The following is a 19576-nucleotide window of genomic DNA, read 5'->3' as shown; positions in this document are numbered from 1 at the left end:
GTCGGTGCGCAGACTGATGCACGTCTGCGACCAGTTCGAACTGGCCTCGGGAGCCAAGGTAAATCGTGGGAAGAGCGAGGCCATGTTCTTTGGGAAGTGGGCTGACCGATCCTTTGTCCCCTTCACTGTCAGGGCTGACGGCCTGAAGGTGCTGGGGATATGGTTCGGAGGGACCGGGGCATGCGTTAGAAACTGGAAGGAGCGAGTGGCTATGGTGAAAAGGAAACTGGGCATGTGGGAGCGACGCTCCCTCTCCATTGCGGGTAAGAACCTGGTCATCAGGTGTGAGGTACTCTCGCTGTTGCTGTACGTGGCGCAGGTCTGGCCCATTCCACACTCCTGCGCGATGGCGATCACTCGAGCCATCTTCCGCTTTATCTGGAGGTCGAAAATGGATCGTGTCTGCAGGGACGCGATGTACAAGCCTCTAGATAAAGGGGGAAAAAACGTGCCCAACATCGCCCTCATACTGATGGCCACCTTTGTGTGCGGCTGCATCAAGCGGTGCGTAGACCCTCAGTACGCAAACACCAAGTGTCACTACGTGCTGAGGTTCTACCTGTCCCCGGTGTTGCGAAGGATGGGTCTGGCCACGCTGCCGCGGAACGCTCCAAGTAGTTGGACCGTGCCGTACCACCTGTCCCTGGTGGAAAAATTTATGCAGAAAAACACCTTTGACCACAAGTCCATCAGGCAGTGGTCAGCACGTAACGTCCTAGAGGCCCTGAGGGATAAGGAGAGGGTGGACCCTGTGGGATGGTTCCCCGAGCAGACTGTCAAAGTCATTTGGCAGAATGCCTCATCGCCAGAACTTTCCAACAAGCACCAAGACGTAGCTTGGCTGGTGGTGAGAAAGGCCCTCCCCGTCAGATCCTTCCTACACGCCAGGAGTCTCACCCCCTCTGCACGATGCCCTCGAGGTGGCTGTGGTGGGGAAGAGACCGTTGTTCACCTCCTTGTGGATTGTGCCTTTGCAAAGAAAGTCTGGAGAGAGATGCAGTGGTTGCTGTCGAGGTTCATCCCGAGCAGTTCTGTGACACAGGACTCTGTGCTCTACGGGCTGTTCCCAGGGACACACACCGAGACAAACATCGACTGCAGCTGGAGGATCATCAACTCGGTGAAAGACGCGCTTTGGTCTGCCCGAAACTTGTTGGTCTTCCAGCACAAAGAGTTGTCCCCGACCGATTGTTGCGGACTGGCACAATCCAAAGTCCAGGACTACGTGCTGAGGGACGCACTAAAGCTTGGGGCAGCTGCCGCAAAGGCGCAATGGGGAAGGGTCGCTGTCTAAGACCTTTCTACCACAGCGCACCGAGAGACTGGGAACTGTTTAGAGCCCCTCGGGCTGTACAGATTAAAATGAAAGGCTGTAAATGATTGTAATATTGTTTGTACTGATGCACCTGGTGATACATTTTGTAAAAGTTTAACCTGGATTGTACCCTTGTAATGTTGTTTTTGAAATGGTTTTGAATGTGATTGAAGATTTTTTATGAATAAAGTATATTTTTACAATAAAAAAAAAAAAAAAAATCTGTTCTTATCAGTTTAATATCTGATACGTCCCTTATCTGGGGACCATATATTAAATTGATTTTTGGAGCAGGGAGATGGAGTAGGGGCTTGCTCCGTCCACTCCACGCATCAACCCGGTATTGCAGTATCTCTGGGAATGGTGCACCACCCCTTTTAGGGGATTTTCAATGCTAAAAATAGATTTCTTACAAACATCTGCTTTCTTTACTTTTCAACATGCGCATCTTTCAAAACACAACTTTCTTTCTTTCTCATCGCTTCTCGGCCTCTTGGCTAAGATCAAGTGTAGTGTTGCAGGGGCGACACCATGGTCCTGCCATGGCAAGGTCGGGATGGAAGGGCGAAAACCAATCGCAATCCGAATTCATACCGTGGGTTACCTATCACCGTCCGAGTCACGGTGAACCACAGCGACGAAGGAGGATCACCTATGGATCGGGGCTTCTTCACCAGGAGGATCCTGTTGAAGGCGTGCGGCTTCCAAGCTACGGAGATCTTCACCCTGCACGACTCCCGCAAAGGTGGTTATTTCGACGTCACGTTCAAGCAAGTGGCAGACTGCGTCCGGCTCCTGAGGGTGTTCGAGGAGAAGAGAGACCTGCCGGAGATGAAGATCCTGACGGCGGAGCCGCACTTTTCTCTGCCGTTGCAACGGGAACGTGAGGTGATGGTGCATGTGTACAACCCCTTCGTCCCTGTCGCCGACGTGGTCACCTTCCTCACCAGGTACTTCGATAAGGTGGGGAGCGGCACCGAGATTCGAGACGACTTGGGGATCTGGACAGGCAAACGCCTGTTTAAGGTCACGCTAAAGACCGATGGTAAGGGAGCCATTTTCCACCCTCCTTCCAGTTTCGCTATCGGGGGAAACCGTGGCTACCTGGTCTACGCTGGGCAACCCAAGCATTGTCGCTCATGCGGCAAGGCTGGTCATGTGGCGGCCAACTGCAGCGCCTCCCTCTGCAAGATCTGCAAACAGGAAGGGCACCAGACAAAAGACTGCAAACAGGCCAAGTGCTGCAACCTGTGTGGCGAGGCAAGTCACCTCTACAGGACCTGCCCCAAACGCTGCCGTACTTACGCACAGGCAGCCAAAGCCGACCACGGGGAAGCAGAAGAAATGTTCCGTGTCACTCCAACCACCAAGGCCCCCAGGGAGCTCAACGGGACAAAGGAGGACACAGAGAGAGACAAGGTGGAGAAAGAGATTGAGGCAACAGAGAGCCAATCAACAGCACCACCCCCTGAACCTTCCAGTCCTCAGGACAGCGAATCAATGGAGGAGGAGGCAGCAGTGGAAAAGCAGCAGGGGGAGTGGCGGACGGTGAAGAACAAGAAAAGTAAGAGGGAGCGAAGAAGAAGCAAAGGCGTTTCCCAGAGAAGCGGCAAGAGGCGTCTCCCATCCGACACGGATGACAAGGGCAGCAGCTCTTCGGATGAGGAAGTGCCAGAGCGGCACCGACAGAAGAGGCGGCAAAGCTCCAGGGCGTTGGAGGACGAGACACCCGAGCTCCAGAAAATTGGAGACAACAAGGAGACCAACGCACCCCAACTTTGCCTGCAACCTGAGGAGGCCAGTGCACCACAGCCCCTGGAATCTGGGAGCAGTGAGGCAATCATCGCACCCCAGCTCCAGGAAGCCGGGAACAGCAACCCCCCAGAGGGGGTGAGTTTTGGAGAAGCTTCTCCAGCAAAGGTCATCTCAAAATCCGCTCACTACGTGAACCTCCAGATGCCACTGGAGCAGAACACGGCCAAGGAGATCTACCTCAGCCCATCCAAAGTGAAGGAATTTGAGCTCACTACGGGTATGAAGGAGCAGACTAAAGGTCTGGGACTCTCAGAGACAGTGGGTTTGGTAGGAGAATAAATGCTTTAATATGGGTTTAAAGATTGTATCCATAAATGTGCGTAGCATTAAATCTACTACGCGATGTGTTGCGACCTTGGACTACCTAGCCAAGGTCAAAGCTGACCTGTTGTTTCTGCAGGAGTGTGCGATACCGCACCTCAGCTCCTACAGGCAATGGTCACGATGGTGGTCCCACGGGCCATCGATCTGGTCGGGCGGAAACGACTCTCGTTCCTCCGGCCTGGGTATTCTGCTGCGGGGAGGCAACTTCACCGTCTCCGAGGTCAAGGAGGTGGTGGGCGGGCGACTCCTGGTAGCAGACGTAATGTACAAGAACGCTCCACTCCGGTTAATTAACGTGTACGGCCCGGCACAAGGGGCTGAGCGGCTGGAGGTTTTTCAGCAGCTCCCACTGCTGCTGGCGACCTCCAGGCCGGTCATTCTGGGCGGGGACTTCAACTGCATCATCGATGCGGCTGGACGATCCGGCAGGGCCGGAAGCAGATTGGACGCTACGTCCAGATCCCTGATGGAAACAGTTAAGGATGCCAAGCTGCACGACGTCTTCAGCAACCCTGCAGACGGAGCGCAGCGTAGATACACCTGGTCGCGGCCAGACGGGTCCATTCGTTCCAGGATAGACTTCCTGTTTGTGTCCCGTGCATTCACAGTCAGATCCACCGAGGTCAAGCCGGTGTTCTTCTCTGACCACTGCCTCCTACTGGCGGACTGCCACTTGGAGGAAGACCTGAGGGTGGGCAGGGGGGCATGGAAGCTAAATGTGCAACTGCTGACCCCAGAGAACATTGAGGAGCTCAAGAGGGAGTACAAAGGTTGGAGAACCGTGAAACCCCTCTTTGAGTCCCTGACACACTGGTGGGAAGTGATCAAGGGAAGCATCAAGAGGTTTTTCATCCGCAAAGGCACCCAGAAAGCTAGAAAGGAACAGAGGGAAATGTCCCGACTCCAGGAAAAGATGCAGAATCTGCTCCGGCTGCAGTCGATGGGGGTGGATGTCAAGGAGGAGCTCCAAGAGGTGAAGGGCCAGCAAGCCTCGCACTTTGCCTCGGAGGCCTCCAAGATCATCTTCCGTTCCAGAGTCCGCTCCGTGGAGCAGGATGAGACGTGCTCACGTTTCTTCTTCCAAAAGGTACACAGAGAGCGCTCTGTGATCAGCAGCCTGAAGGAAGAAGACGGCTCAGTAAAGTCATCACGGTCCGACATTCTGAGGATCAGCAAATCCTTTTATGCCGGACTGTATGACGTGAAGCCCACGGACAGCACGGCCTCCCAGTCCTTCCTGTCCTCTATCACGGAGGTCTTAGACCACAGTACGCGGGAGAGCCTAGACAAACCGCTAACTCCTGACGAACTGACTAAGGCCCTCGAGTCCTTCGAGAAGAGTAAAACCCCCGGAAGCGACGGCCTGCCGGCGGAGTTGTATTCGGCTCTGTGGGACTTGATCGGCCCAGACCTGCTAGAAGTGTACGAGAGTATGCTCCTGGCCGGCAGCATGTCAGAATCCATGAGGAAAGGCATCATCACCCTCATCTACAAGCACAAGGGGGAAAGGGAGGAAATTAGAAATTGGCGACCCATTTCACTGTTGAATGTGGACTATAAGATTCTGTCCAAGGTCATCGCCAACCGGGTCAAATCCGCCCTGGAATTGGTGATTCACCCTGACCAGACCTGCTCTGTGCCAGGCAGGAAGATCTCTGACAGCCTGGCGCTGCTCAGGGATACGATTGCCTATGTACAGGACAGGGGTGTGGATACCTGCCTCATCAGCTTGGATCAGGAGAAGGCCTTTGACAGAATATCGCACACCTACATGGGGGATGTGCTCTCCAAAATGGGCTTTGGGGAGGGAATTCGAAATTGGATCCAACTGCTCTACACTAACATCAGTAGCGCAGTCTCAATCAATGGGTGGGAAACAGATAGCTTTCCGATTAAATCTGGAGTCAGGCAGGGCTGTCCTCTCTCGCCTGTCCTTTTCGTGTGCTGCATAGAACCCTTTGCCGAGTCCATCAGGAAGGATCCGGGCATAAGAGGAGTGACGATCCCAGGCAGTGGAGGCACTCAGGTAAAAGCCTCCCTGTACATGGACGACGTCGCCGTCTTCTGCTCGGATCCGCTGTCGGTGCGCAGACTGATGCACGTCTGCGACCAGTTCGAACTGGCCTCGGGAGCCAAGGTAAATCGTGGGAAGAGCGAGGCCATGTTCTTTGGGAACTGGGCTGACCGATCCTTTGTCCCCTTCACTGTCAGGGCTGACGGCCTGAAGGTGCTGGGGATATGGTTCGGAGGGACCGGGGCATGCGTTAGAAACTGGAAGGAGCGAGTGGCTATGGTGAAAAGGAAACTGGGCATGTGGGAGCGACGCTCCCTCTCCATTGCGGGTAAGAACCTGGTCATCAGGTGTGAGGTACTCTCGCTGTTGCTGTACGTGGCGCAGGTCTGGCCCATTCCCCACTCCTGCGCGATGGCGATCACTCGAGCCATCTTCCGCTTTATCTGGAGGTCGAAAATGGATCGTGTCTGCAGGGACGCGATGTACAAGCCTCTAGATAAAGGGGGAAAAAACGTGCCCAACATCGCCCTCATCCTGATGGCCACCTTTGTGTGCGGCTGCATCAAGCGGTGCGTAGACCCTCAGTACGCAAACACCAAGTGTCACTACGTGCTGAGGTTCTACCTGTCCCCGGTGTTGCGAAGGATGGGTCTGGCCACGCTGCCGCGGAACGCTCCAAGTAGTTGGACCGTGCCGTACCACCTGTCCCTGGTGGAAAAATTTATGCAGAAAAACACCTTTGACCACAAGTCCATCAGGCAGTGGTCAGCACGTAACGTCCTAGAGGCCCTGAGGGATAAGGAGAGGGTGGACCCTGTGGGATGGTTCCCCGAGCAGACTGTCAAAGTCATTTGGCAGAATGCCTCATCGCCAGAACTTTCCAACAAGCACCAAGACGTAGCTTGGCTGGTGGTGAGAAAGGCCCTCCCCGTCAGATCCTTCCTACACGCCAGGAGTCTCACCCCCTCTGCACGATGCCCTCGAGGTGGCTGTGGTGGGGAAGAGACCGTTGTTCACCTCCTTGTGGATTGTGCCTTTGCAAAGAAAGTCTGGAGAGAGATGCAGTGGTTGCTGTCGAGGTTCATCCCGAGCAGTTCTGTGACACAGGACTCTGTGCTCTACGGGCTGTTCCCAGGGACACACACCGAGACAAACATCAACTGCAGCTGGAGGATCATCAACTCGGTGAAAGACGCGCTTTGGTCTGCCCGAAACTTGTTGGTCTTCCAGCACAAAGATTTGTCCCCGACCGATTGTTGCGGACTGGCACAATCCAAAGTCCAGGACTACGTGCTGAGGGACGCACTAAAGCTTGGGGCAGCTGCCGCAAAGGCGCAATGGGGAAGGGTCGCTGTCTAAGACCTTTCTACCACAGCGCACCGAGAGACTGGGAACTGTTTAGAGCCCCTCGGGCTGTACAGATCAAAATGAAAGGCTGTAAATGACTGTAATATTGTTTGTACTGATGCACCTGGTGATACATTTTGTAAAAGTTTAACCTGGATTGTACCCTTGTAATGTTGTTTTTGAAATGGTTTTGAATGTGATTGAAGATTTTTATGAATAAAGTATATTTTTACAAAAAAAAAAATCTGTTCTTATCAGTTTAATATCTGATACGTCCCTTATCTGGGGACCATATATTAAATTGATTTTTGGAGCAGGGAGATGGAATAGGGGCTTGCTCTGTCCACTCCACGCATCGACCTGGTATTGCAGTATCTCTGGGAATGGTGCATAGGGCTGCCCTCTCTCGCCTGTCCTTTTTGTGTGCTGCATAGAACCCTTTGCCGAGTCCATCAGGAAGGATCCGGGCATAAGAGGAGTGACGATCCCAGGCAGTGGAGGCACTCAGGTAAAAGCCTCCCTGTACATGGACGACGTCGCCGTCTTCTGCTCGGATCCGCTGTCGGTGCGCAGACTGATGCACGTCTGCGACCAGTTCGAACTGGCCTCGGGAGCCAAGGTAAATCGTGGGAAGAGCGAGGCCATGTTCTTTGGGAAGTGGGCTGACCGATCCTTTGTCCCCTTCACTGTCAGGGCTGACGGCCTGAAGGTGCTGGGGATATGGTTCGGAGGGACCGGGGCATGCGTTAGAAACTGGAAGGAGCGAGTGGCTATGGTGAAAAGGAAACTGGGCATGTGGGAGCGACGCTCCCTCTCCATTGCGGGTAAGAACCTGGTCATCAGGTGTGAGGTACTCTCGCTGTTGCTGTACGTGGCGCAGGTCTGGCCCATTCCACACTCCTGCGCGATGGCGATCACTCGAGCCATCTTCCGCTTTATCTGGAGGTCGAAAATGGATCGTGTCTGCAGGGACGCGATGTACAAGCCTCTAGATAAAGGGGGAAAAAACGTGCCCAACATCGCCCTCATACTGATGGCCACCTTTGTGTGCGGCTGCATCAAGCGGTGCGTAGACCCTCAGTACGCAAACACCAAGTGTCACTACGTGCTGAGGTTCTACCTGTCCCCGGTGTTGCGAAGGATGGGTCTGGCCACGCTGCCGCGGAACGCTCCAAGTAGTTGGACCGTGCCGTACCACCTGTCCCTGGTGGAAAAATTTATGCAGAAAAACACCTTTGACCACAAGTCCATCAGGCAGTGGTCAGCACGTAACGTCCTAGAGGCCCTGAGGGATAAGGAGAGGGTGGACCCTGTGGGATGGTTCCCCGAGCAGACTGTCAAAGTCATTTGGCAGAATGCCTCATCGCCAGAACTTTCCAACAAGCACCAAGACGTAGCTTGGCTGGTGGTGAGAAAGGCCCTCCCCGTCAGATCCTTCCTACACGCCAGGAGTCTCACCCCCTCTGCACGATGCCCTCGAGGTGGCTGTGGTGGGGAAGAGACCGTTGTTCACCTCCTTGTGGATTGTGCCTTTGCAAAGAAAGTCTGGAGAGAGATGCAGTGGTTGCTGTCGAGGTTCATCCCGAGCAGTTCTGTGACACAGGACTCTGTGCTCTACGGGCTGTTCCCAGGGACACACACCGAGACAAACATCGACTGCAGCTGGAGGATCATCAACTCGGTGAAAGACGCGCTTTGGTCTGCCCGAAACTTGTTGGTCTTCCAGCACAAAGAGTTGTCCCCGACCGATTGTTGCGGACTGGCACAATCCAAAGTCCAGGACTACGTGCTGAGGGACGCACTAAAGCTTGGGGCAGCTGCCGCAAAGGCGCAATGGGGAAGGGTCGCTGTCTAAGACCTTTCTACCACAGCGCACCGAGAGACTGGGAACTGTTTAGAGCCCCTCGGGCTGTACAGATTAAAATGAAAGGCTGTAAATGATTGTAATATTGTTTGTACTGATGCACCTGGTGATACATTTTGTAAAAGTTTAACCTGGATTGTACCCTTGTAATGTTGTTTTTGAAATGGTTTTGAATGTGATTGAAGATTTTTTATGAATAAAGTATATTTTTACAATAAAAAAAAAAAAAAATCTGTTCTTATCAGTTTAATATCTGATACGTCCCTTATCTGGGGACCATATATTAAATTGATTTTTGGAGCAGGGAGATGGAGTAGGGGCTTGCTCCGTCCACTCCACGCATCAACCCGGTATTGCAGTATCTCTGGGAATGGTGCACCACCCCTTTTAGGGGATTTTCAATGCTAAAAATAGATTTCTTACAAACATCTGCTTTCTTTACTTTTCAACATGCGCATCTTTCAAAACACAACTTTCTTTCTTTCTCATCGCTTCTCGGCCTCTTGGCTAAGATCAAGTGTAGTGTTGCAGGGGCGACACCATGGTCCTGCCATGGCAAGGTCGGGATGGAAGGGCGAAAACCAATCGCAATCCGAATTCATACCGTGGGTTACCTATCACCGTCCGAGTCACGGTGAACCACAGCGACGAAGGAGGATCACCTATGGATCGGGGCTTCTTCACCAGGAGGATCCTGTTGAAGGCGTGCGGCTTCCAAGCTACGGAGATCTTCACCCTGCACGACTCCCGCAAAGGTGGTTATTTTGACGTCACGTTCAAGCAAGTGGCAGACTGCGTCCGGCTCCTGAGGGTGTTCGAGGAGAAGAGAGACCTGCCGGAGATGAAGATCCTGACGGCGGAGCCGCACTTTTCTCTGCCGTTGCAACGGGAACGTGAGGTGATGGTGCATGTGTACAACCCCTTCGTCCCTGTCGCCGACGTGGTCACCTTCCTCACCAGGTACTTCGATAAGGTGGGGAGCGGCACCGAGATTCGAGACGACTTGGGGATCTGGACAGGCAAACGCCTGTTTAAGGTCACGCTAAAGACCGATGGTAAGGGAGCCATTTTCCACCCTCCTTCCAGTTTCGCTATCGGGGGAAACCGTGGCTACCTGGTCTACGCTGGGCAACCCAAGCATTGTCGCTCATGCGGCAAGGCTGGCCATGTGGCGGCCAACTGCAGCGCCTCCCTCTGCAAGATCTGCAAACAGGAAGGGCACCAGACAAAAGACTGCAAACAGGCCAAGTGCTGCAACCTGTGTGGCGAGGCAAGTCACCTCTACAGGACCTGCCCCAAACGCTGCCGTACTTACGCACAGGCAGCCAAAGCCGACCACGGGGAAGCAGAAGAAATGTTCCGTGTCACTCCAACCACCAAGGCCCCCAGGGAGCTCAACGGGACAAAGGAGGACACAGAGAGAGACAAGGTGGAGAAAGAGATTGAGGCAACAGAGAGCCAATCAACAGCACTACCCCCTGAACCTTCCAGTCCTCAGGACAGCGAATCAATGGAGGAGGAGGCAGCAGTGGAAAAGCAGCAGGGGGAGTGGCGGACGGTGAAGAACAAGAAAAGTAAGAGGGAGCGAAGAAGAAGCAAAGGCGTTTCCCAGAGAAGCGGCAAGAGGCGTCTCCCATCCGACACGGATGACAAGGGCAGCAGCTCTTCGGATGAGGAAGTGCCAGAGCGGCACCGACAGAAGAGGCGGCAAAGCTCCAGGGCGTTGGAGGACGAGACACCCGAGCTCCAGAAAATTGGAGACAACAAGGAGACCAGCGCACCCCAACTTGGCCTGCAACCTGAGGAGGCCAGTGCACCACAGCCCCTGGAATCTGGGAGCAGTGAGGCAATCATCGCACCCCAGCTCCAGGAAGCCGGGAACAGCAACCCCCCAGAGGGGGTGAGTTTTGGAGAAGCTTCTCCAGCAAAGGTCATCTCAAAATCCGCTCACTACGTGAACCTCCAGATGCCACTGGAGCAGAACACGGCCAAGGAGATCTACCTCAGCCCATCCAAAGTGAAGGAATTTGAGCTCACTACGGGTATGAAGGAGCAGACTAAAGGTGTGGGACTCTCAGAGACAGTGGGTTTGGTAGGAGAATAAATGCTTTAATATGGGTTTAAAGATTGTATCCATAAATGTGCGTAGCATTAAATCTACTACGCGATGTGTTGCGACCTTGGACTACCTAGCCAAGGTCAAAGCTGACCTGTTGTTTCTGCAGGAGTGTGCGATACCGCACCTCAGCTCCTACAGGCAATGGTCACGATGGTGGTCCCACGGGCCATCGATCTGGTCGGGCGGAAACGACTCTCGTTCCTCCGGCCTGGGTATTCTGCTGCGGGGAGGCAACTTCACCGTCTCCGAGGTCAAGGAGGTGGTGGGCGGGCGACTCCTGGTAGCAGACGTAATGTACAAGAACGCTCCACTCCGGTTAATTAACGTGTACGGCCCGGCACAAGGGGCTGAGCGGCTGGAGGTTTTTCAGCAGCTCCCACTGCTGCTGGCGACCTCCAGGCCGGTCATTCTGGGCGGGGACTTCAACTGCATCATCGATGCGGCTGGACGATCCGGCAGGGCCGGAAGCAGATTGGACGCTACGTCCAGATCCCTGATGGAAACAGTTAAGGATGCCAAGCTGCACGACGTCTTCAGCAACCCTGCAGACGGAGCGCAGCGTAGATACACCTGGTCGCGGCCAGACGGGTCCATTCGTTCCAGGATAGACTTCCTGTTTGTGTCCCGTGCATTCACAGTCAGATCCACCGAGGTCAAGCCGGTGTTCTTCTCTGACCACTGCCTCCTACTGGCGGACTGCCACTTGGAGGAAGACCTGAGGGTGGGCAGGGGGGCATGGAAGCTAAATGTGCAACTGCTGACCCCAGAGAACATTGAGGAGCTCAAGAGGGATTACAAAGGTTGGAGAACCGTGAAACCCCTCTTTGAGTCCCTGACACACTGGTGGGAAGTGATCAAGGGAAGCATCAAGAGGTTTTTCATCCGCAAAGGCACCCAGAAAGCTAGAAAGGAACAGAGGGAAATGTCCCGACTCCAGGAAAAGATGCAGAATCTGCTCCGGCTGCAGTCGATGGGGGTGGATGTCAAGGAGGAGCTCCAAGAGGTGAAGGGCCAGCAAGCCTCGCACTTTGCCTCGGAGGCCTCCAAGATCATCTTCCGTTCCAGAGTCCGCTCCGTGGAGCAGGATGAGACGTGCTCACGTTTCTTCTTCCAAAAGGTACACAGAGAGCGCTCTGTGATCAGCAGCCTGAAGGAAGAAGACGGCTCAGTAAAGTCATCACGGTCCGACATTCTGAGGATCAGCAAATCCTTTTATGCCGGACTGTATGACGTGAAGCCCACGGACAGCACGGCCTCCCAGTCCTTCCTGTCCTCTATCACGGAGGTCTTAGACCACAGTACGCGGGAGAGCCTAGACAAACCGCTAACTCCTGACGAACTGACTAAGGCCCTCGAGTCCTTCGAGAAGAGTAAAACCCCCGGAAGCGACGGCCTGCCGGCGGAGTTGTATTCGGCTCTGTGGGACTTGATCGGCCCAGACCTGCTAGAAGTGTACGAGAGTATGCTCCTGGCCGGCAGCATGTCAGAATCCATGAGGAAAGGCATCATCACCCTCATCTACAAGCACAAGGGGGAAAGGGAGGAAATTAGAAATTGGCGACCCATTTCACTGTTGAATGTGGACTATAAGATTCTGTCCAAGGTCATCGCCAACCGGGTCAAATCCGCTCTGGAATTGGTGATTCACCCTGACCAGACCTGCTCTGTGCCAGGCAGGAAGATCTCTGACAGCCTGGCGCTGCTCAGGGATACGATTGCCTATGTACAGGACAGGGGTGTGGATACCTGCCTCATCAGCTTGGATCAGGAGAAGGCCTTTGACAGAATATCGCACACCTACATGGGGGATGTGCTCTCCAAAATGGGCTTTGGGGAGGGAATTCGAAATTGGATCCAACTGCTCTACACTAACATCAGTAGCGCAGTCTCAATCAATGGGTGGGAAACAGATAGCTTTCCGATTAAATCTGGAGTCAGGCAGGGCTGTCCTCTCTCGCCTGTCCTTTTCGTGTGCTGCATAGAACCCTTTGCCGAGTCCATCTGGAAGGATCCGGGCATAAGAGGAGTGACGATCCCAGGCAGTGGAGGCACTCAGGTAAAAGCCTCCCTGTACATGGACGACGTCGCCGTCTTCTGCTCGGATCCGCTGTCGGTGCGCAGACTGATGCACGTCTGCGACCAGTTCGAACTGGCCTCGGGAGCCAAGGTAAATCGTGGGAAGAGCGAGGCCATGTTCTTTGGGAACTGGGCTGACCGATCCTTTGTCCCCTTCACTGTCAGGGCTGACGGCCTGAAGGTGCTGGGGATATGGTTCGGAGGGACCGGGGCATGCGTTAGAAACTGGAAGGAGCGAGTGGCTATGGTGAAAAGGAAACTGGGCATGTGGGAGCGACGCTCCCTCTCCATTGCGGGTAAGAACCTGGTCATCAGGTGTGAGGTACTCTCGCTGTTGCTGTACGTGGCGCAGGTCTGGCCCATTCCACACTCCTGCGCGATGGCGATCACTCGAGCCATCTTCCGCTTTATCTGGAGGTCGAAAATGGATCGTGTCCGCAGGGACGCGATGTACAAGCCTCTAGATAAAGGGGGAAAAAACGTGCCCAACATCGCCCTCATACTGATGGCCACCTTTGTGTGTGGCTGCATCAAGCGGTGCGTAGACCCTCAGTACGCAAACACCAAGTGTCACTACGTGCTGAGGTTCTACCTGTCCCCGGTGTTGCGAAGGATGGGTCTGGCCACGCTGCCGCGGAACGCTCCAAGTAGTTGGACCGTGCCGTACCACCTGTCCCTGGTGGAAAAATTTATGCAGAAAAACACCTTTGACCACAAGTCCATCAGGCAGTGGTCAGCACGTAACGTCCTAGAGGCCCTGAGGGAAAAGGAGAGGGTGGACCCTGTGGGATGGTTCCCCGAGCAGACTGTCAAAGTCATTTGGCAGAATGCCTCATCGCCAGAACTTTCCAACAAGCACCAAGACGTAGCTTGGCTGGTGGTGAGAAAGGCCCTCCCCGTCAGATCCTTCCTACACGCCAGGAGTCTCACCCCCTCTGCACGTTGCCCTCGAGGTGGCTGTGGTGGGGAAGAGACCGTTGTTCACCTCCTTGTGGATTGTGCCTTTGCAAAGAAAGTCTGGAGAGGGATGCAGTGGTTGCTGTCGAGGTTCATCCCGAGCAGTTCTGTGACACAGGACTCTGTGCTCTACGGGCTGTTCCCAGGGACACACACCGAGACAAACATCGACTGCAGCTGGAGGATCATCAACTCGGTGAAAGAGGCGCTTTGGTCTGCCCGAAACTTGTTGGTCTTCCAGCACAAAGAGTTGTCCCCGACCGATTGTTGCGGACTGGCACAATCCAAAGTCCAGGACTACGTGCTGAGGGACGCACTAAAGCTTGGGGCAGCTGCCGCAAAGGCGCAATGGGGAAGGGTCGCTGTCTAAGACCTTTCTACCACAGCGCACCGAGAGACTGGGAACTGTTTAGAGCCCCTCGGGCTGTACAGATCAAAATGAAAGGCTGTAAATGATTGTAATATTGTTTGTACTGATGCACCTGGTGATACATTTTGTAAAAGTTTAACCTGGATTGTACCCTTGTAATGTTGTTTTTGAAATGGTTTTGAATGTGATTGAAGATAATTTATGAATAAAGTATATTTTTACAAAAAAAAAAAAAAAATCTGTTCTTATCAGTTTAATATCTGATACGTCCCTTATCTGGGGACCATATATTAAATTGATTTTTGGAGCAGGGAGATGGAGTAGGGGCTTGCTCCGTCCACTCCACGCATCAACCCGGTATTGCAGTATCTCTGGGAATGGTGCACCACCCCTTTCCAGGGGATTTTCAATGCTAAAAATAGATTTCTTACAAACATCTGCTTTCTTTACTTTTCAACATGCGCATCTTTCAAAACACAACTTTCTTTCTTTCTCATCGCTTCTCGGCCTCTTGGCTAAGATCAAGTGTAGTGTTGCAGGGGCGACACCATGGTCCTGCCATGGCAAGGTCGGGATGGAAGGGCGAAAACCAATCGCAATCCGAATTCATACCGTGGGTTACCTATCACCGTCCGAGTCACGGTGAACCACAGCGACGAAGGAGGATCACCTATGGATCGGGGCTTCTTCACCAGGAGGATCCTGTTGAAGGCGTGCGGCTTCCAAGCTACGGAGATCTTCACCCTGCACGACTCCCGCAAAGGTGGTTATTTCGACGTCACGTTCAAGCAAGTGGCAGACTGCGTCCGGCTCCTGAGGGTGTTCGAGGAGAAGAGAGACCTGCCGGAGATGAAGATCCTGACGGCGGAGCCGCACTTTTCTCTGCCGTTGCAACGGGAACGTGAGGTGATGGTGCATGTGTACAACCCCTTCGTCCCTGTCGCCGACGTGGTCACCTTCCTCACCAGGTACTTCGATAAGGTGGGGAGCGGCACCGAGATTCGAGACGACTTGGGGATCTGGACAGGCAAACGCCTGTTTAAGGTCACGCTAAAGACCGATGGTAAGGGAGCCATTTTCCACCCTCCTTCCAGTTTCGCAATCGGGGGAAACCGTGGCTACCTGGTCTACGCTGGGCAACCCAAGCATTGTCGCTCATGCGGCAAGGCTGGTCATGTGGCGGCCAACTGCAGCGCCTCCCTCTGCAAGATCTGCAAACAGGAAGGGCACCAGACAAAAGACTGCAAACAGGCCAAGTGCTGCAACCTGTGTGGCGAGGCAAGTCACCTCTACAGGACCTGCCCCAAACGCTGCCGTACTTACGCACAGGCAGCCAAAGCCGACCACGGGGAAGCAGAAGAAATGTTCCGTGTCACTCCAACCACCAAGGCCCCCAGGGAGCTCAACGGGACAAAGGAGGACACAGAGAGAGACAAGGTGGAGAAAGAGATTGAGGCAACAGAGAGCCAATCAACAGCACCACCCCCTGAACCTTCCAGTCCTCAGGACAGCGAATCAATGGAGGAGGAGGCAGCAGTGGAAAAGCAGCAGGGGGAGTGGCGGACGGTGAAGAACAAGAAAAGTAAGAGGGAGCGAAGAAGAAGCAAAGGCGTTTCCCAGAGAAGCGGCAAGAGGCGTCTCCCATCCGACACGGATGACAAGGGCAGCAGCTCTTCGGATGAGGAAGTGCCAGAGCGGCACCGACAGAAGAGGCGGCAAAGCTCCAGGGCGTTGGAGGACGAGACACCCGAGCTCCAGAAAATTGGAGACAACAAGGAGACCAACGCACCCCAACTTTGCCTGCAACCTGAGGAGGCCAGTGCACCACAGCCCCTGGAATCTGGGAGCAGTGAGGCAATCATCGCACCCCAGCTCCAGGAAGCCGGGAACAGCAACCCCCCAGAGGGGGTGAGTTTTGGAGAAGCTTCTCCAGCAAAGGTCATCTCAAAATCCGCTCACTACGTGAACCTCCAGATGCCACTGGAGCAGAACACGGCCAAGGAGATCTACCTCAGCCCATCCAAAGTGAAGGAATTTGAGCTCACTACGGGTATGAAGGAGCAGACTAAAGGTCTGGGACTCTCAGAGACAGTGGGTTTGGTAGGAGAATAAATGCTTTAATATGGGTTTAAAGATTGTATCCATAAATGTGCGTAGCATTAAATCTACTACGCGATGTGTTGCGACCTTGGACTACCTAGCCAAGGTCAAAGCTGACCTGTTGTTTCTGCAGGAGTGTGCGATACCGCACCTCAGCTCCTACAGGCAATGGTCACGATGGTGGTCCCACGGGCCATCGATCTGGTCGGGCGGAAACGACTCTCGTTCCTCCGGCCTGGGTATTCTGCTGCGGGGAGGCAACTTCACCGTCTCCGAGGTCAAGGAGGTGGTGGGCGGGCGACTCCTGGTAGCAGACGTAATGTACAAGAACGCTCCACTCCGGTTAATTAACGTGTACGGCCCGGCACAAGGGGCTGAGCGGCTGGAGGTTTTTCAGCAGCTCCCACTGCTGCTGGCGACCTCCAGGCCGGTCATTCTGGGCGGGGACTTCAACTGCATCATCGATGCGGCTGGACGATCCGGCAGGGCCGGAAGCAGATTGGACGCTACGTCCAGATCCCTGATGGAAACAGTTAAGGATGCCAAGCTGCACGACGTCTTCAGCAACCCTGCAGACGGAGCGCAGCGTAGATACACCTGGTCGCGGCCAGACGGGTCCATTCGTTCCAGGATAGACTTCCTGTTTGTGTCCCGTGCATTCACAGTCAGATCCACCGAGGTCAAGCCGGTGTTCTTCTCTGACCACTGCCTCCTACTGGCGGACTGCCACTTGGAGGAAGACCTGAGGGTGGGCAGGGGGGCATGGAAGCTAAATGTGCAACTGCTGACCCCAGAGAACATTGAGGAGCTCAAGAGGGATTACAAAGGTTGGAGAACCGTGAAACCCCTCTTTGAGTCCCTGACACACTGGTGGGAAGTGATCAAGGGAAGCATCAAGAGGTTTTTCATCCTCAAAGGCACCCAGAAAGCTAGAAAGGAACAGAGGGAAATGTCCCGACTCCAGGAAAAGATGCAGAATCTGCTCCGGCTGCAGTCGATGGGGGTGGATGTCAAGGAGGAGCTCCAAGAGGTGAAGGGCCAGCAAGCCTCGCACTTTGCCTCGGAGGCCTCCAAGATCATCTTCCGTTCCAGAGTCCGCTCCGTGGAGCAGGATGAGACGTGCTCACGTTTCTTCTTCCAAAAGGTACACAGAGAGCGCTCTGTGATCAGCAGCCTGAAGGAAGAAGACGGCTCAGTAAAGTCATCACGGTCCGACATTCTGAGGATCAGCAAATCCTTTTATGCCGGACTGTATGACGTGAAGCCCACGGACAGCACGGCCTCCCAGTCCTTCCTGTCCTCTATCACGGAGGTCCAAGACCACAGTACGCGGGAGAGCCTAGACAAACCGCTAACTCCTGACGAACTGACTAAGGCCCTCGAGTCCTTCGAGAAGAGTAAAACCCCCGGAAGCGACGGCCTGCCGGCGGAGTTGTATTCGGCTCTGTGGGACTTGATCGGCCCAGACCTGCTAGAAGTGTACGAGAGTATGCTCCTGGCCGGCAGCATGTCAGAATCCATGAGGAAAGGCATCATCACCCTCATCTACAAGCACAAGGGGGAAAGGGAGGAAATTAGAAATTGGCGACCCATTTCACTGTTGAATATGGACTATAAGATTCTGTCCAAGGTCATCGCCAACCGGGTCAAATCCGCTCTGGAATTGGTGATTCACCCTGACCAGACCTGCTCTGTGCCAGGCAGGAAGATCTCTGACAGCCTGGCGCTGCTCAGGGATACGATTGCCTATGTACAGGACAGGGGTGTGGATACCTGCCTCATCAGCTTGGATCAGGAGAAGGCCTTTGACAGAATATCGCACACCTACATGGGGGATGTGCTCTCCAAAATGGGCTTTGGGGAGGGAATTCGAAATTGGATCCAACTGCTCTACACTAACATCAGTAGCGCAGTCTCAATCAATGGGTGGGAAACAGATAGCTTTCCGATTAAATCTGGAGTCAGGCAGGGCTGCCCTCTCTCGCCTGTCCTTTTCGTGTGCTGCATAGAACCCTTTGCCGAGTCCATCAGGAAGGATCCGGGCATAAGAGGAGTGACGATCCCAGGCAGTGGAGGCACTCAGGTAAAAGCCTCCCTGTACATGGACGACGTCGCCGTCTTCTGCTCGGATCCGCTGTCGGTGCGCAGACTGATGCACGTCTGCGACCAGTTCGAACTGGCCTCGGGAGCCAAGGTAAATCGTGGGAAGAGCGAGGCCATGTTCTTTGGGAACTGGGCTGACCGATCCTTTGTCCCCTTCACTGTCAGGGCTGACGGCCTGAAGGTGCTGGGGATATGGTTCGGAGGGACCGGGGCATGCGTTAGAAACTGGAAGGAGCGAGTGGCTATGGTGAAAAGGAAACTGGGCATGTGGGAGCGACGCTCCCTCTCCATTGCGGGTAAGAACCTGGTCATCAGGTGTGAGGTACTCTCGCTGTTGCTGTACGTGGCGCAGGTCTGGCCCATTCCACACTCCTGCGCGATGGCGATCACTCGAGCCATCTTCCGCTTTATCTGGAGGTCGAAAATGGATCGTGTCTGCAGGGACGCGATGTACAAGCCTCTAGATAAAGGGGGAAAAAACGTGCCCAACATCGCCCTCATACTGATGGCCACCTTTGTGTGCGGCTGCATCAAGCGGTGCGTAGACCCTCAGTACGCAAACACCAAGTGTCACTACGTGCTGAGGTTCTACCTGTCCCCGGTGTTGCGAAGGATGGGTCTGGCCACGCTGCCGCGGAACGCTCCAAGTAGTTGGACCGTGCCGTACCACCTGTCCCTGGTGGAAAAATTTATGCAGAAAAACACCTTTGACCACAAGTCCATCAGGCAGTGGTCAGCACGTAACGTCCTAGAGGCCCTGAGGGATAAGGAGAGGGTGGACCCTGTGGGATGGTTCCCCGAGCAGACTGTCAAAGTCATTTGGCAGAATGCCTCATCGCCAGAACTTTCCAACAAGCACCAAGACGTAGCTTGGCTGGTGGTGAGAAAGGCCCTCCCCGTCAGATCCTTCCTACACGCCAGGAGTCTCACCCCCTCTGCACGATGCCCTCGAGGTGGCTGTGGTGGGGAAGAGACCGTTGTTCACCTCCTTGTGGATTGTGCCTTTGCAAAGAAAGTCTGGAGAGAGATGCAGTGGGTGCTGTCGAGGTTCATCCCGAGCAGTTCTGTGACACAGGACTCTGTGCTCTACGGGCTGTTCCCAGGGACACACACCGAGACAAACATCAACTGCAGCTGGAGGATCATCAACTCGGTGAAAGACGCGCTTTGGT

At 54.3% G+C, this 19576-nt stretch overlaps 1 non-coding gene and 3 pseudogenes across 1 annotated transcript; all 4 read left to right on the top strand.

Annotated features, from left to right (window-relative positions):
- The first annotated feature begins 1506 nt into the window (after positions 1 to 1506).
- Positions 1507 to 1689, top strand: LOC144669738 (U2 spliceosomal RNA). The gene has a single exon (XR_013573719.1). It is a non-coding gene; the product is annotated as a U2 spliceosomal RNA (small nuclear RNA).
- A 5349-nt stretch (positions 1690 to 7038) lies between these two features.
- LOC144669854 (U2 spliceosomal RNA) lies at positions 7039 to 7212 on the top strand (annotated as a pseudogene).
- A 1670-nt stretch (positions 7213 to 8882) lies between these two features.
- LOC144669719 (U2 spliceosomal RNA) lies at positions 8883 to 9063 on the top strand (annotated as a pseudogene).
- A 5350-nt stretch (positions 9064 to 14413) lies between these two features.
- On the top strand, positions 14414 to 14592 carry LOC144669736 (U2 spliceosomal RNA; annotated as a pseudogene).
- The last annotated feature ends 4984 nt before the right edge of the window (positions 14593 to 19576 follow it).

The sequence above is a fragment of the Cetorhinus maximus genome, chromosome 29, assembly GCF_964194155.1.
Source record: "Cetorhinus maximus chromosome 29, sCetMax3.hap1.1, whole genome shotgun sequence".
NCBI lineage: Eukaryota > Metazoa > Chordata > Chondrichthyes > Lamniformes > Cetorhinidae > Cetorhinus > Cetorhinus maximus.
This window is presented reverse-complemented; position numbering and strand designations above follow the sequence as displayed.